The sequence below is a fragment of the Dendropsophus ebraccatus genome, chromosome 1 (assembly GCF_027789765.1).
Source record: "Dendropsophus ebraccatus isolate aDenEbr1 chromosome 1, aDenEbr1.pat, whole genome shotgun sequence".
In the NCBI taxonomy this organism is placed as follows: domain Eukaryota; kingdom Metazoa; phylum Chordata; class Amphibia; order Anura; family Hylidae; genus Dendropsophus; species Dendropsophus ebraccatus.
The window spans coordinates 164,101,442-164,117,699 of record NC_091454.1 but is presented as its reverse complement, the minus strand read 5'-3'; positions in this window follow the sequence as shown (position 1 = coordinate 164,117,699).

The following is a 16,258-nucleotide window of genomic DNA, read 5'->3' as shown; positions in this document are numbered from 1 at the left end:
AGGCTGTCAGATAAGAAAGAGTTATCTAAACATGAGTATGAGGAGTTTTCAAGTCACAAACTTCACCCACATCCCAACAGAGTACAAAGCTAATTAGGCAAGCACCTCCTATCCAGCCCCTATCTACTGCTACAGATTTTTCTTACTCTACTGCACCTTAAGCTGCTGTTGTTATTGTTACTGAATATTGCCAAAAGCCCTGTTACTTTGCTGGATTGCACTGAAGATATTTTCAAGTAAAGTTAAGCATTGTTTAACTTGGACTCTTTCATCACTGTCGTTGCATCCTGCACCTCACATTAGTTCTACCAAAGGCCCAGTGTCCTTGTGCCCGGGGGCGGGGGGGGGGGGGGGGGTATTGCCACTCCTGGCCACTATGACAAGTAGCTCCAAAACACCAGAGCCCACTGGCTAGTTCAAAACCAGTACCCAGCGCCCAAGGCCACAGCATATGCATTGATAAATGCAACCAAACTGTACAGTTTAAGACTAGTTTTACCCAAGTGTAAGACATGAGCATTCCTTACCCAGCTACTGGTCTAACAACAAACAGCATTGTGAAGCCCATATTACACTAGTGTGCAACTAGCATCACTCATATACAAACCTATAATCACTCAGTATTTTATGTCATTGTGGAATTGTTATATAAAACATTTTCCTACAGTATGTTGTATTACTTTTTCTACAAAATGTACTAAAAACTGAAAATCAGTAGCTGTTTAAAATCAAACAGTTTTTGGTTTCGCAACAGATTAAAGGATTGCTATTATAATGCTGATAATAATCTTCTGTAAGCTGCTAACAGTCAGTTATACATGCAGCTACATAGTACATAGCAGCTTCGTAAACAAAAAGCTTCACAAAAAGGCACTGCAGCACAGACTGAACTTGTAGAGTTAAAAAAACTTTATTCCATCAAAAGCAAAATACAGGACGCTGAGACAGGTGATCGGGCTACGACCGTTTCACACTCACAGGGTTTACAGAGCCCAGGGCCAAGAAGAAACGCACTGATTGTGAGCGCGAAACAGTCATAGCTTTATCACCGGTCAGCGTCCCATATCTTGCTTTTAATGGAATAAAGTTTTTCAAGTCTACAAATTTGGTGAGTGCTGCAGTGCCTTCTTGTGAAGCTTACTATTGGACTTGTGTCTCCACACCGTCAAATGGCAAGACAATTGCTCAACTAGTAGTGCTAAGATTTCTTTACCTTTGATTTCACTGCATCGTATACAGTGCTGTCGAATTCTCAAAGACATTTCAGCGTTATTCACTTTTAGGCTATGTTCACACACCATTGAATTGACAGCCATTTTTATTGGACAGCCTTCATGTAACGACAAATAACAGCTATTATTTGTTTAATAGCAGCCATTGTTATAAAATAATGATTGTTATTTGTTGTTAAATGATGGCCGCCCAATTAAAACAGGCATTGTTTTGATAATGTGTGAACATAGCCTTAAAGTGACAACAATGAAAGATGTGGTAATGCTCATGGGTATTGATCACATCAATGTACTAAGCAGTAATAAGATAAATATGAAGGCCTATATAATATATATGTCTTTTACAGTTGGACCACTCATAGTAAAATATTGTATACATACAAGACACATGCTTATAAAAGATACATAGTGACCCGTTGTCCTCTGATTTGTTTCAGGGATCACCCCCCTAATAATGATTGCCATGTTCCCCAAAATGATGCGGCGTAGTTTTTAATTTGCTGTGAAGATTTTTATATGCCGAAACAAAGCTTGGACATTTTTTATTACATAGAGCTGTGGATCCTATATGTTTGAATTGAACTATTTTCCAGTGGACGTCCCGAGACACTTACTGCTGTGCTCCTCTCTGTGCTTCTAAGGAACATTACTATGGTGGTGAGCTGACACATTAATTTTTGTTTTTGCCTTATAACGTTCTGACACCATTTCCCATGTGACCGGGACCAGGAAGAAGACATCATCAGGGATGCAAGCACCACTGGAACAATGATGACAGGAGATTAGTGAGATGTCTTATTAATTCTTAAATCCATTCTGCTGCCGCTGGATAAATACTTAAAGATGAATAAGTGCAAACTAGTAAATATGTGATTTTCCTTCTGGTACCTTCTCGTCTAATGTCTTTGTCACAACTGTGTATTTCTATTCTTGAATTAGCTTGAGCGTTCAGCATCATGGCATTTCTAGGTAGCCTAACAAGCCCCAGATGGTTGCATTATTTAGAGGACATTGGAAAACATTTCTTGTTTTGTTTTGTTCCTTGTTTGGTAATGAAATTATCCATGTTATTCTTTCAATTAATTGTTTGGAATCCAAGTCAACTTTCCTTTCTTTATTTTTTCAACACTCTTATGATAGCTTGCAGATTTTTGTAGCACAATAGTGCCTGAAACACATTGATATATTTGTAGACATCTGAATTGTTAGAGTAACTCACCCTTGGTTCTCAGATGTAGAAAAAAATAGAAGCCTGGCAATATAATACATTTACCTGGCCATGTGCTGACTTCAAACAGATCCAAACAGCTCTCTGAGGCTAGCAGAAAGAAGTTGTACATGCTTCTTTTTTAAACCAGGAAACTTAAAAAGATTGGGAACAATTGTACATCATTCCATGGTACATAGGATCTTAAATTTTAGACTGTATCTGTAACAAGAAACAAAGTTCTTAAACCAGCACAGAAAGATGTTGTAAAAATATTGTGCAAAGAAAGATGTGCAAAAAAAATAATAAAGTTTATACATACTTCTCCATGCTCCTGGTGTTCTCCTCGCTTGTGCTTGCTCCCCACAGCTGCTAATGCAACTTTAGAGGGTCTCTGAAGTGATAGGCCGCTCAGTCAGTGAGCTGAGTGGCTGAGACGGGACCGCCGCGGCCAGCCATTGGTCTGTCACTTCAGAGACTGACTCTGAAGTTGCAGCAGAGGCTGTGGAAAGCGACTAGAAGTGAGGAGAACAACAGGAGCGTGGAGAGATATATAGAAACTTTATTATTTTACTGTTTTAAAGCAAGGGCTGCTCAGACAGATCGGCGCTTGTTTCCATTACTAATTGGCCATGTAATACAGCCCTAAGTGGTAGGTGTCAGGACTGTAAGTGGAATACAATAGAGGAAGGAACGGAAAGAGGACACAGACAGTGATCCCTAGCCTGGTCCCACCCAGCTGACCCTGCCTATTTGTCTCAAACAGCCCTAGGCTGCTGCAGACAACCACTGTGACAGTCCCTTACTTGAGGCTATTGTGATAACACAAAACAGAGACAAGACAGACAAATACCAAGGAAATTCGTACAAGCCAGGGTCAAAACAAATGGATGATGCAACACGAAATCAGGAACCAAAAGAGTAGCCAAGGAAACAAGCCGAGGTAAGGAAAGCCAGATAAAAATGCAGATATAGGATATAGGAGATGCTTGCACACTAGTGGAACTAGTCTGATAGCCAGCGAGGTTGTCAGGGTAATGATGTACTTTATAAGAGGTCAGGGACCCGATCTAAGAAGTGATTGGACCAGCCTTGTGAACCTCCAGCAGAACACGTTACAAACAACACTGACTGGCAGGGACACCTGCCAGTCAACCATTACTTACATGTCAAGCTTCCAGGCCAGTGATGTGGGCCCGCAACGTGCCTGGTAACCAGGGACGTCATTGGGTATCCGTGATGTCACTCCAGAGTCGGTGCCGACTGTGAAGGGGTGTGCTCCTGCAGCATAAAGCCCCTGAGAGTCTGGTGTGGCACTTCAGAGGCCTCAAAAGAAGTCACTAGAATGTAGCCAGGTAAGGATATACCAAAATCTTTTTAAGACAAAAAGTAAATAAAAAAAAGAGCTGCCTTATTTTATATAAAGACACAGAAGTCATAAAAAGAACCAGTACCCTGCCTTCACACCACTCATACTTATGGGTCTCCTGTGCACATTATAGTATGTATCTAAAGGGCAGTAAACAAGATCATTCTTCACACAGGCCTAGTCAGCTGTTCGGTCATGTTCTTTTTGGTTGCCTTAGGGTAAGGGATCTAAGGGAATGCATGTGTACAACGCTTTGAATTACAGTGTTAGAAGTATGCTTTGTTGTTCAAATAATATACTAAGTGACATTATAAAATAAAAGAACAATTATAATAACAAATACTGATTGATAAGAAAGAACTGGTTGAATAAACTGTAATGAATCCATACGGCAAATCCGTAAGATTTATCATTTATGCATATATATTATGTAAAATACATGCACCAACAGATGCAAGCATTAGTTTGTATTTGCTTTATGTGTATTTGTAATAAAGATATTGATCTACGAATGTTTACTTATATTACTGTTACTTGCCAGCCTGGATTTCCAGATTTTTGGCTGCCTCCTCCATTGCACATGAGAGTCTAATATCAGTTGGGATCAGACCTCAGAGATCTCTTCTGATCACAAGAATAGGGGTCCATACATTTGGTTGAATAAGGCAACCACTTAACGCAACTCTATGGGTCTGATGAAGATAGCTAAGTATAGTAGTGTCTTCATTCAACCAGGGGAGCATGGTACCAATGTTCTCATGACTGGTTGGGGTCCCTAAAGTGCAACCTTCAAAGATTATAGAGTCAAGGCCCTATTCCACGGAACGATTATCGTCCGTATTCGGCCGATATCGGCCGCTATGGGCGATAATTGTCCCGTGGAATAGAGTGCAGTTGAAAAACAAGCGACTGATATAGCAGCGATCTGCTGCCGTCGCTTGGTTGAATAGGAGCGTCGGCAGCAGACACTGCTATATCCTATGGGCTGCCCGGACGATCAGCGATCACCCGGGCAGCCCCCACGCAGGTCCCCGCCGCCCCTCCCGCACTCACCCGCTCACTGCAGCCGCGGTAAATAGCGGCGGCAGCAAGCGGGGAACGAGGAGCAAACGAGCGCTTCACTCTTCAGAAAAATTATTAGTGTTGTTAGTAGAAAAATCCCTTTAAGCTATCCCTCTAAGCCCCCATTATAAAATAACGTCCGTTATTTTAAAAACAGCGGACATTATTTTACCTAAAAAGATATATTGGAAACATAGCCTTAAAGAAGCAGTTCAGTTTTGTTTTTTTCCGGCCCCCCGGGTAGCCGCTGTCATGTATACTTACAGAAGATGATCGGTGTCCCGTTCCCGTCGGTCAGTTCCCGTCCCGCTGTGCCGTTCAAATCGGGCGCGCTCACGTCCGCCGGCGCTGTGACTCCTCTTCTCTCCCTTGTAATTTAAACGCCGGAAGTCACGCGCTTCCATAGCAAATGCATGGAAGCGAGTGACTTCTGGCGTATAATCACTGGTCAGAGAAGAGGACTCGCAGCAGCCGGCGGAAGTGAGCGCGCCCGATTTGAACGGCACCGCGGGACGGGAACGGGACACCGATCATCTTCTGTAAGTATACATGACAGCAGCTACCCAGGGGGGCGAAAAAAAAAAAAACTGAACTGCTTCTTTAGGTGGCATATTGCACATTACTTGTAAATTATAGTTCTCTTTGTAAGGTCTCATGTATCAGGATTTCTGCATGGATTACAAATGTTCCTGATTATCTAAGTAACAATTATACAGAAACACAATCTAACTAAACTAATAAAACACAAACTATATTGCTCATGTCTTTTATTGATCACATTAAGTAAACATCCACAGTGCAGGGAGGAAAAGTAAGAAGGCTCTGTGTTAATGACTGCCATAAGAGCTAATAACATCTAATGGAGACACAAATGTCTAGAAAAAGGTTACAAAAGTGTTGCTAAAGACCTTTGTTGTTACCATCCTGTTATGATGACTCTAAAGGCACAACAGGCAATCCTGAAAAACAGCAATAGAACTACTGAAAATGTGGAAGGACACCATGAAGGAAGCTGCTGCCTGAAAAAACACTGCAGTCTTCTGCTTCTAAGAAAATGTTCAATGAACAGAAGAGACAGAAGAGAAACTTTTAAGCACAGACATACAACAATTATTCAGCTATCATAACATTATGTTACAGAGGATTGCAAAATGTTACTGCTTTTACAGTAAGGAATGCCGGTCTATGTTAAAGGGGTTATCTGACACGCACATATTTTTAACATGTTGCTGTGGTATAAGAATACATAACAAACATGTTATGCTTACCTCTCCATGCTCCCCCAGTGTCCTGATGCAGTCGCCGATGTCCCCTGCTGTCTGTAGCTGCCGTTATCCTGACTAAGATGGGACAGCGTCGCTGCCAGTGATTGGCTGAGTACTCCTTGAGATGATAAACACAAAAACACAGAAAAATGCAATAGCTCACCGCAATGGCAAGATGTAGACCCACTACAGACATGAAAATAGTTAAAAGCAGCCCCCCTCCCAACTGCTAAAAAAATTCCCACAAAAATAATGAGGCTTTTGGTTACCATTTGCAAACAGTGTAAACCACCCCACCACAATAAGGTAGCCTCATACTCAGGGCGGACCCAACACTGTACTATGGCCTCTCCATGGTGTACAATAAGCCTATGCTCTGGGCATGCAAGATCCATCTTATACCTGCAAAAATAATTGCACCACCTGGGTGGGATGGGTGGAGTGCACGACCAAGTAGAGGCAGCCACTCCCCCCATCTGGATCACACATCCTTGAGATGAGTTCACTCCTGTCACTCCTTGAGATGAGCTTATCTCGGAAGTAACGACAGCTACAGACAGCAAGGGACGCTCGCAACCACATCGGAGGAGCACGGAGAGGTGAGCATTTAATGTTTTTTTATGTTTTCTTATATGGCAGCAACATGTTAAAAATGTCAGAGTGCAGGATAACCCCTTTAATGGTGAAATCTGCTTTATATCATAACTGTCTTTTTGGCCTTGTTAGTACAAAATACAAATAAGCAGAATAGTATTGTAACATACCCATTGTAGGATGTCCTCCAGGCTTGTCCATTGTAAGATGGACAATAGAGATGAGCGACTTGCTTAAAGTTCATGGTTGGCATGAGCCAAAATGATCAGTATTTGAATCCTGCTGCCTGGAGAAGGTGGATGCAGCCTGAGGACTACCTGGAAAATATGGCTACAGCCTATGGCCCATTTGCTATGCACCAGTCCTACCAATAAACATTATTCATTATTGGATTAATAAATAGTAGAAACAAGGATCAGTCTATCCAAGTACTGAATTCTTTGTGAGTGCTAGGGCATATAGCACCTAAACCTGGTGACCTGTCTGTCTTGGTGTTATTATGGTTGTGCTGCACTTCTTGCTGGAATAGGATTTGGGCCTTATTTATACTTCCCGTAATCTACGCTTCCGTATTTCCGTATTCGAGTTTGTTGTCTATTGGGCTATTCACACGATGAGTAGATTACAAGGGCGCAAACCAATGCTGAAAAAAAATAAGACATGTCCTAGTGTGGACCTACTGTAGATTTTTTTTATAGATCCTCTTGTAGAAATCAATGGGATCCGCTATTTTTTAAGGATCGTAACCTGTTTGGCATCAGTGTTTCAGTATTTTTGTAAATAAATATGGATGATTTATAATTGATGCAAATAGAGATGCACTATGGATGTACTACATATGCCCAATCCATAATTTATAGCGGATTGTACGGGAGGATAGCGGGAGGAATCTACAGACTTGAAAAAAATACTGAAAGTGTGCATAAGGCCTTACTTTGAATGGAAATCTAGTATTGATAAAAAAAAAATAACATTTTCTTTTTAAATTCACATTGGATGTTGGCTTTCAGCCCCCCAAAAGCAATGTCACTGTTATTTTTATTTATAAAGGCACCGTCTTTCTTGGTGGTGCGGCTTCTATTTCCACAAATCTAGGAATAGAACAAATCTGCTCTTTACTTTGCTAAAGGGGTATTCCCATGTCAACTAACATAGTAAATCTCATAGGGCTTGATAAATTATGCATTTTTGCAAATACATTTACTTACCTCCCTCTCCTGTGCTCCTTTCCTCACATTGTTGACGGCTTGTTATTTAGGTGACCAACCACCACTCTGCTCTAAAAGCAGTGGCCTGGCTGGTTTATATATGGCTGGCAGTTTTTACAGCAGAGTGGTGGTCTATAACCTAGACAACAAGCTGTCAACAATAGGAGAAAAAGAGCAGCATATCAGGAGAGGGTGGTAAGTTTGCTAAGTAAATGTATTTGCAAAAATATTTATCTTGAGGAGCCCTACAAGTTAAGAGGAGTTATCCGGCTATGCAAAACCCTAGCTATATGAGTGCAAGTATGTAAAAAACAATAACCTCTTTAACTATATTATTTGAGATAAGAATATCCCTTTAATTCAATGCCCTTAACACCAATTCTGTTAAAAATTCAGATGTCTGCCACTGTATGCACAGCATGGCATTCATTCACACAGCACTAGGCACAGCACAACTCTTAGGGCCGGTTCACACTGAGAAAACACGGCGCGCTCGTCCGCTCCCTCTCCTCTCCGCTCAAAGAATGAACATGTTAATTCTTTGAGCGGAGAGTGGTGGCAGCGGACAGGCGCGCGCTCTCCCATTCACTCAAAGCAGCACACTGAGCACGGAGGGATTCCGCAGTGGAATTGCGCCATACTTACTCAGTGTGAACTGGCCCATACCGAGCAGTGGAAGTGGGAACTTCCTGGTGAGGAATAATTAATCTACTGGACTAGGGAAACCAAACTGAAGTATTTCAGCAAGTAAGTGGATTTTGTTAAAACAAGGGATGTACATATACAGAAAGACAAAAGGTGCATTTGCTATTCTTGCCCTAATTCCTTTCAAACTTGCTGTCTATCAGAAAGAGGAAAATGTTTTCTCCAGTGCCACCTATGGGTAGTTGCCATGTAAGTCGGTGAACAGCCCCTTAAAGAGCCTTTACTGTGGAAACATCAGCCAAACCTGAGACAACACTGTTGCAAAGTAGTTGCCCTTCATGACATCAATATCCACAGAATAGAAAAGAAATTGAACATTTGCCTTGGTGCTGCTCCGCCAGTGATCCAAACTTGGCAGAAATATCAAATCTGTTATATTACATAGTTACATAGTTAATACGGTTGAAAAAAGACACATGTCCATCAAGTTCAACCAAGGAGGGGATGGATACAGGGAAGGGGGAGGGGTGATAGGTTCTATATTAGTTTAAAAAGTTTTCAAACAAGTACATCAACATGTAACATGTAATACTTGTTTGTACAAATTTAAGAGAAATTATATATATATATATATATATATATATATATATATATAAATTTATTTATTTTATTATTATTATTTTTCCATTCCAGGTTTGGATTACCGGTAGAACACAAATCTCCAATTTCTCTTCTGTTATGTGGATATTGCAGCCACTGGTCTTGACTGGGTAGGAGAGGTTTGTCTGATGGAGTGGCTATAAGAGAAGATAAGGGGGTTTATACAACACTGCTAGGCGAGTGTATTTCTTATGGAATATATATATATATATATATATATATATGGAAGTATGAAAGATATTGCCCCAATACCGATCACAGAGTACAGATTTACGGTTTGAACAAATTCTCCTTCCACAAATATCCATTAAAAAAGTAGGATGACTTAGAGGGGATTCACACATTCCAAGGCGTGGTCTGTATTTATACATTGTTAAATTTACTTTGGTGCCCTTTATTGCAATGATGGCCATTTTGTTGAAAAGGTGAAAGCACAGACAAAAAAAAAAGATACTTGTGTGAAAAACTTAAAATAACAGCGGTTGTTTGCTAAATAACGTCCGCCAATAAATGTCCTGAACTTTAATTTGACAGCCACTGTGAACACAGGCCTTTATTCTATGCACTGTGCGAACTAATGACCATTGTTTCCATAGACATTAATAGAAATCATTGATCTGAGTGTCAAATAACGTTATTTTATTTAAAAAAGTGTGTGAACATAGCCCAAACTATAATGAGGTAGTTGTAGTAATTATAATGGTTTCTAAAAACAGATGTTAGTAAAGGGCTTCACACATTTCGGAAGTTTTTTTACATTTAGGTTTACACACAAAAAAAGAAAAGCTAAATGCAACTGTAATAAAACAATGTGGGAAAAGATGGGAAATAAATCACGTTATTTTGCAAAAATAGGTGAAGATAATGAGCATTTTGACATCCGTACAAATAACGTCTGTGATTTCATACATTGTGTCCATGGGATGTCCGTCATTCCATTGACTTCAATGCATTGCAATACAGTCAGTTAAATTGCGGCAACAATGGACTTCTTTTTAAATAGAAAAAGCAGCCGCCTTTTCTCTTTTTTTGACGTTGTGTGAACATAGCCAAACTAAGGAGTAGAACTGACAGAGCAAAATTATGATGGAAAGATCTGCACAGCTTTTGTGTTTTCAACCCACTTCTGGTTTTGGTGGAAAAAATACTGACTAAAAGCCTGATGGAAATACTATGTGTGAACATAGCCTAATGAAACTAAACTAGCAGTACGCAACAGACGTTTAACCTTCACCCATCTGTATGCATGAATAACCTGTTGTCGATGTTTGTTTGATTGTCTTATATATGCTGATGTCTATAATACTTTTACATAAGCTGTGTCCTAATGACGTGCGCCCATTAAAGTAAAGGGTAATCTCAATACATAACAACAATTCTGTCCTGTTGTACATGATGCAAGTGTCATATACGCAGGTTCCCAATCTAGATATATTCAGATTCTGCCCAGAGAAACAGGTTACACCACTAGATACGCACAACATGTTGGCCTTGGATCAGACAAGTCATTTACTATGTAACCACACATTTCCCTGCCATGGCACCAGTGACTAGTCCTGTTATAGTACTTATCCTAGTGGACTAATCTTACTCTAGATCAGAGTGGTGTGTTTAATGAGGTAGATAAAATGTTAAGAGAAGAATGTTATTGTATAATGACTGCAGATTCCACATACTTAATGAAGATATAGGGGAAAATTAAACTTTTTCTGTACAAATAAGGCTCAGTTCACACCAAAACTTTCATTCAGTTTATTTAAGACCTAAAAACATCAGGTGGGCACTGATAGCAGGAATACTTTAACTGGGCTCTGATGCTAAACTAGTGTGGTGGGACCTTCATTCTTAGAAGTGGTGGAGGTCCTGGCTTCCCACTACCGTGAAAGTGAGGAAATAGCCTAGTTTAACCAGTTGAACAATTGCCACCATTGTGCAAATAATGTCTGTTGTTTTTAAATAATGGACGTTATTTGCACAATGACGGCCATTGTGATGAAAGGCAGTTGTGCCTTGGATTACGAGCATAATTCGTTTTGGGACTGCGCTTGTAATCCAAATCTACTCTTAAACCAAAGCAAAATTTTCCCATAAGAAATCATAGAAATGCAGACAATTGGTTCCACACCCCAAAAATAATGATTCATTTTATTCTGAATAACATGTAGAGCAGATTAAACGACCATTTTGAAACAGGTGAATATGTGATATTATAAGTGACTGTGCAGTATAGCAATCAGCATGTGGAGTATAATGTATAGTAACTGCATAAACCTGAAAAACAGCCGCAGTTTGTAGATAGAGGATGGAACTGCAGATCCCCATAATGGAGTAGTGTAGTACAACAGGCTCTGGATCTGCTATGATTTGGAAGGTGAGGGAGACTTCCTGGGTCAGAGTACAGAGCTGTAGACCCCGCTATGCAGACCATGCCCCTCCCCCACAGTACAGGGAGCTCTTAAACCAAAGCAATGCTCTTACACCAAGTTACAATTTTGGAAAACTGTGAGCTCATTCTCGCAAAACAATCCTAATCCAAGTTACTCTTAAACCAAGGTACCAATATATATATATATATATATATATATATATATATATATATATATATATCATTTTTATGGCTTAAATCTAATAAATACTATGTTAGGTTCAGAGGCTCACTACCCCCTAGGTAGAGTTCTTGAGGGGTTTCATTTCCTAAATTGGGTTTTTAGAGGTGTATTTCCTATATTTTGGCACCTTATCTCCTTAACAAACTCAATATAGTACCTGAAAAAACAGGTACAGCTAAGGGAACGTTGAAGCTGGTAGAAGCTACACTGACGGCCAGGACGCGCTCAACTAATGAATGGAAGTGCACCTCTACTTGCGGACTACAGTAAGTGATTCTTTATTACGATCACACTGACTACATCAGAGTTTAGGTAAATGTGCTGGATATATATTTAATATTGAGGTATTGTAATTTATTTTTAGTGGTATAGTGAAAAGAAAACAAACAAAAAATACAAAAACAAAACTGTGTGTGTGAAACCACCCCAAAGGGCACGCATTATTTTATGGCAGGAATGAAAGGTAGAAACTCTCCCTTCATAATTCTTACTCTTTTTTAATCCACTTCTAGATTTGGCTTCAAATACTGAAGGAAAAACTGTGACAAAACAAGATCTCTGAGCAGCATCAAAGAAGATTTTTTTGGAAATCAGTGGTCAGAGTTCACATGTGAATTCACATATGAAATATTTTGATTGTATTTCCCCTTTTAACATTGTACAGAATAGTTCATACAGGCTACATTGAACATAAAAACAGAAGGTAGTTGAGGTTTGTTAGCAGAAGATCATGTAATCCCTGCAGCTACAGGACTCGATGCATGTGCCCTGTACGATATATGCCAAAAGAAAAGTTTTACTATTTGCTAGAAGTAGAGTGCGTCATCCACATCATTAAGACAATCCGTAATCTTGTGAACTGCAAAATATTTCCTATTCAGCCAAATTCATGCTCCAGTGCCTACTAATGTGAATCAAAAGACAGACTGTACTTTTCCTAAAATTGCCCTCAGAGGAATTCATTAGATTGTACTTAACACAAACATGAAAGCAGAATACAAAACAAAGGAAACTATTTCTTATTCGTTTCTTCTATTCATGACTGTGAGACACAGCCCAGCAGTAGTACCTGCAGAACAACAGATAGATACGGAACTACACACTGCATGGTGTACTGTCAGGTCAAACCACTTTATCTTAATCTGTAGATTTATCTTAAAGTGTCCCTGTCGTTATAACTTTCAAAATCTAAATCAATAGTAGATGCGATATTAAGCAAGTTAGCATTTAGTTATCATGGAGAACAGGGCACTTCCTGTGGTTAGAAAGTCTTTGGGGGAGATTTATCAAACATGTTGTAAAGTGAAACTGGCTCAGTTGCCCCTAGCAACCAATCAGATTCCATCTATTTTATTTTCTAAAGAGTTTGTGAGGAATGAAAGGTGGAATCTGGTTGCTAGGGGCAACGGAGCCAGTTTCACTTTACACCATGTTTGATAAATCTCCCCCATGATGTCCAATGTTTCCCAGGTCATCTGTGCACTCAAAGAGAAGGCAGTCATGTGATTGATGGACACATTGAGCCATGTATTGGCTGGGACTTCATGTGTTTAGTCTCTTTTTTACAACCAGCACAAGACAACCAGCCTTCAGTTTTACAACCAGCCTTCAGTTCAGTTTTGTTTTACAGCATGAGAACTAAAAAAAATAAAAATAAATGTATATTGAAAATTTTATTTATTTCACATCTACTGTTGATTTAGATTTTGAAAGTTATAATGACAGTGACACTTTAAGTGAACCTACACCAATATATAAGAAAATAGCATAAAAATCAGTAATCTAAATTATTCCCGTGATCAGAACCTCTGCCTTTACAATCCAAGCACTCCAATAGGGCGGGTTCACACTACGGAATTATCGCGGACAATGTCCGCGGAATTCCGTCAGCTGTCCGCCCGCACGGGCACACGCTTTTCCGCCAGCTCCATAGACACCATTCTATGGGCCGGCGTATTCCGCAATCCGCTGAAAGAAGTGACATGACACTTCTTTCAGCGTATAGTGGAATACGCCGGCCCATAGAATGGTGTCTATGGGGCCGGCGGAAAGGCGCCCAGATGTGCAAGCGGACAGCTGACGGAATTCCGCGGACATTGTCCGCGAGAATTCCGTAGTGTGAACCCGCCCATAATTCAGCATGGATACGGCAAGTCATTCAAATTTACAGTGGAAAAGTCTACACAACCCTGTTAAAATGCCAGGTTTTTATCATATAAAAAAATCATACCTAGTCAAATATTCCACCTCATTATTTCCGCCTATAGGCTTTGTACCCACTACGGAAGCAGGCCATGATATAATGGGAAACGCAGCCATCTATTGATAATGGTGGCCACATCATGGTCATTATTTGTGGCTATCATTACTAATGGATGGCTGCCATCTCCCAATAAAATATCGTCATGGGAACATGGCAATAATGTGTTAATGTCACCCATAATCACATAGCATGACAGTTCAGTTTCCCAGTACTGGATCCAGCACCCGGGGAGGAGCCCCACAGAGCGGCAGTCAGTTAAAAGGAATCCGGCTGATGGGCATATTTCAGAGATAACAGTATTATTATGGTAAATTCACTCATCTCTAGTAATAACGCACATTATTTGCCCTTATTTTTACCTGGTGGAAACATAGCCAGAGGATGGAAAGTCACTTTCAGGCCTCATACACACTACTGTATGTAACCTCCAAATTATACAGCCCCATAATGTGAGAAAAAGATACATGACACTTCAAAAAATTACACCTGATCCAGTCAGTATCAGGCTATGTGCACACACTGTATGAGACCGGCCATTCCGTGACCCCGGCCGGGTCACAAAACGGCTGGTCTCTGGGCGGATCTTTCCGGCCGTGGAGCTCTCATGCGGGCGCATCAGCGCGCACCTGCATCAGAGCTTCCCATAGCACACAGTGAAGCAAGCGGCCGGAGCCGCTTGCTTCACTGTGTGAACTGACAGGTCTCTCTGCGGCCAGAATTCACTGAATTCCGGCCGCAGAAAACTGACCTGTCAGTTTTTTCCGGCGCCACACAGGATCCCGGCCAGAGCGCATATGATGTGTGTACGCTCCGGCCTGGATCCAATTGACAATAAGGCTATGCCCCCCCCCCCCCCCGCAAAACTACGTCCGTAGTTCTGCGGCAAGAACTACGGCCGTAGTTTTACGTAGTGTGAACATAGCCTCAAGCTTAAAAGGGGTTTTCTATCTCATAAAGTGATAAAACTAGGATATGCCATGACTCTCTTATTTCATCAAAGAAGCTGTGCTGTAGTTCTATGTATAGCTGGTGACCAGGAATGCTTTAGTGCAAGGAACAATTTTGAAGGGTGCACAGAGGTAAACCAGAACTGCACCCCTTCATTATCAGGATTAATATTGCTCTTAGCAGATGAGTTTTTTTTGAAGCTGTACATAGGTTAAAGGGGTACTCTGGCCATAAAACATAATAAGGGTCCTATTCTAATTACCGAGTCTATCTAGAAAGTAGCAGCAGGAACGTTCAAGGGGGAACCCAAAGACGTCACAGGAGGACATTGGGGGAGGGTGGTGAGGTAAGAATAGGCTTTTATTATGTTCTATGCAAGGGCAGTAATATATAAAACATGTTAAATGGCCACAGTACCTTTTTAATTCCTCAAGGACAGAAACAATTTTAGGCTATTTGAGGTTTTATTTTGTGGTGAGTTAGAGCTGGACTTATATTTATGATTTTTTATAAAAATACATAATCCCCCCCCAACATTATAGGGAACCTATCACCCTGGGAGAGCAGGCCAAACCCCTGGAGCAGTGATTTTCTATGGACATCGGACTCATCTCTGCTCATTTGCATAATGAGCGCACAGAGAAGCTGCAGCAATTTCCCAGTGACGGGACTGGCATTGAGAGCGGGACCAGCAGAAGGGGGTAAGTTTGGGGGGCTTTATTCAGGAATAGGTTGGGTTCGGTCCGCTCTCTCAGGGTGACATGTTCCCTTTAAGGTGAATTCACTTGCTTGAGAAAGGACCTTGTGGATAGGTGTACAATGTTATGTGTTCTGTCCAAAAAAATAAATATTTACTAAATTTCTGCCACTGAATTTGGAGTGCTGCAGTCATTTGCATATATATATATATATATATATATATATATACAGTGGTGCCTTGGATTACGAGCATAATTCATTCCGGGACCGTGCTTGTAATCCAAATCACTTTTAAACCAAAACAAATTTTTCCATAACAAATCATTGACATGCAGACAATTGGTTCCACACCCTCAAAATAATGATTTTTTTATTCTGAATAACATGTAAAACAAATGCATCATTTACAAACAGCTGAAAATGTCATATTATAAGTTACTGTACAGTATAGCATGTGAAGTATAATGTATACTATGTGTGCATAAGAATGAAAAAAC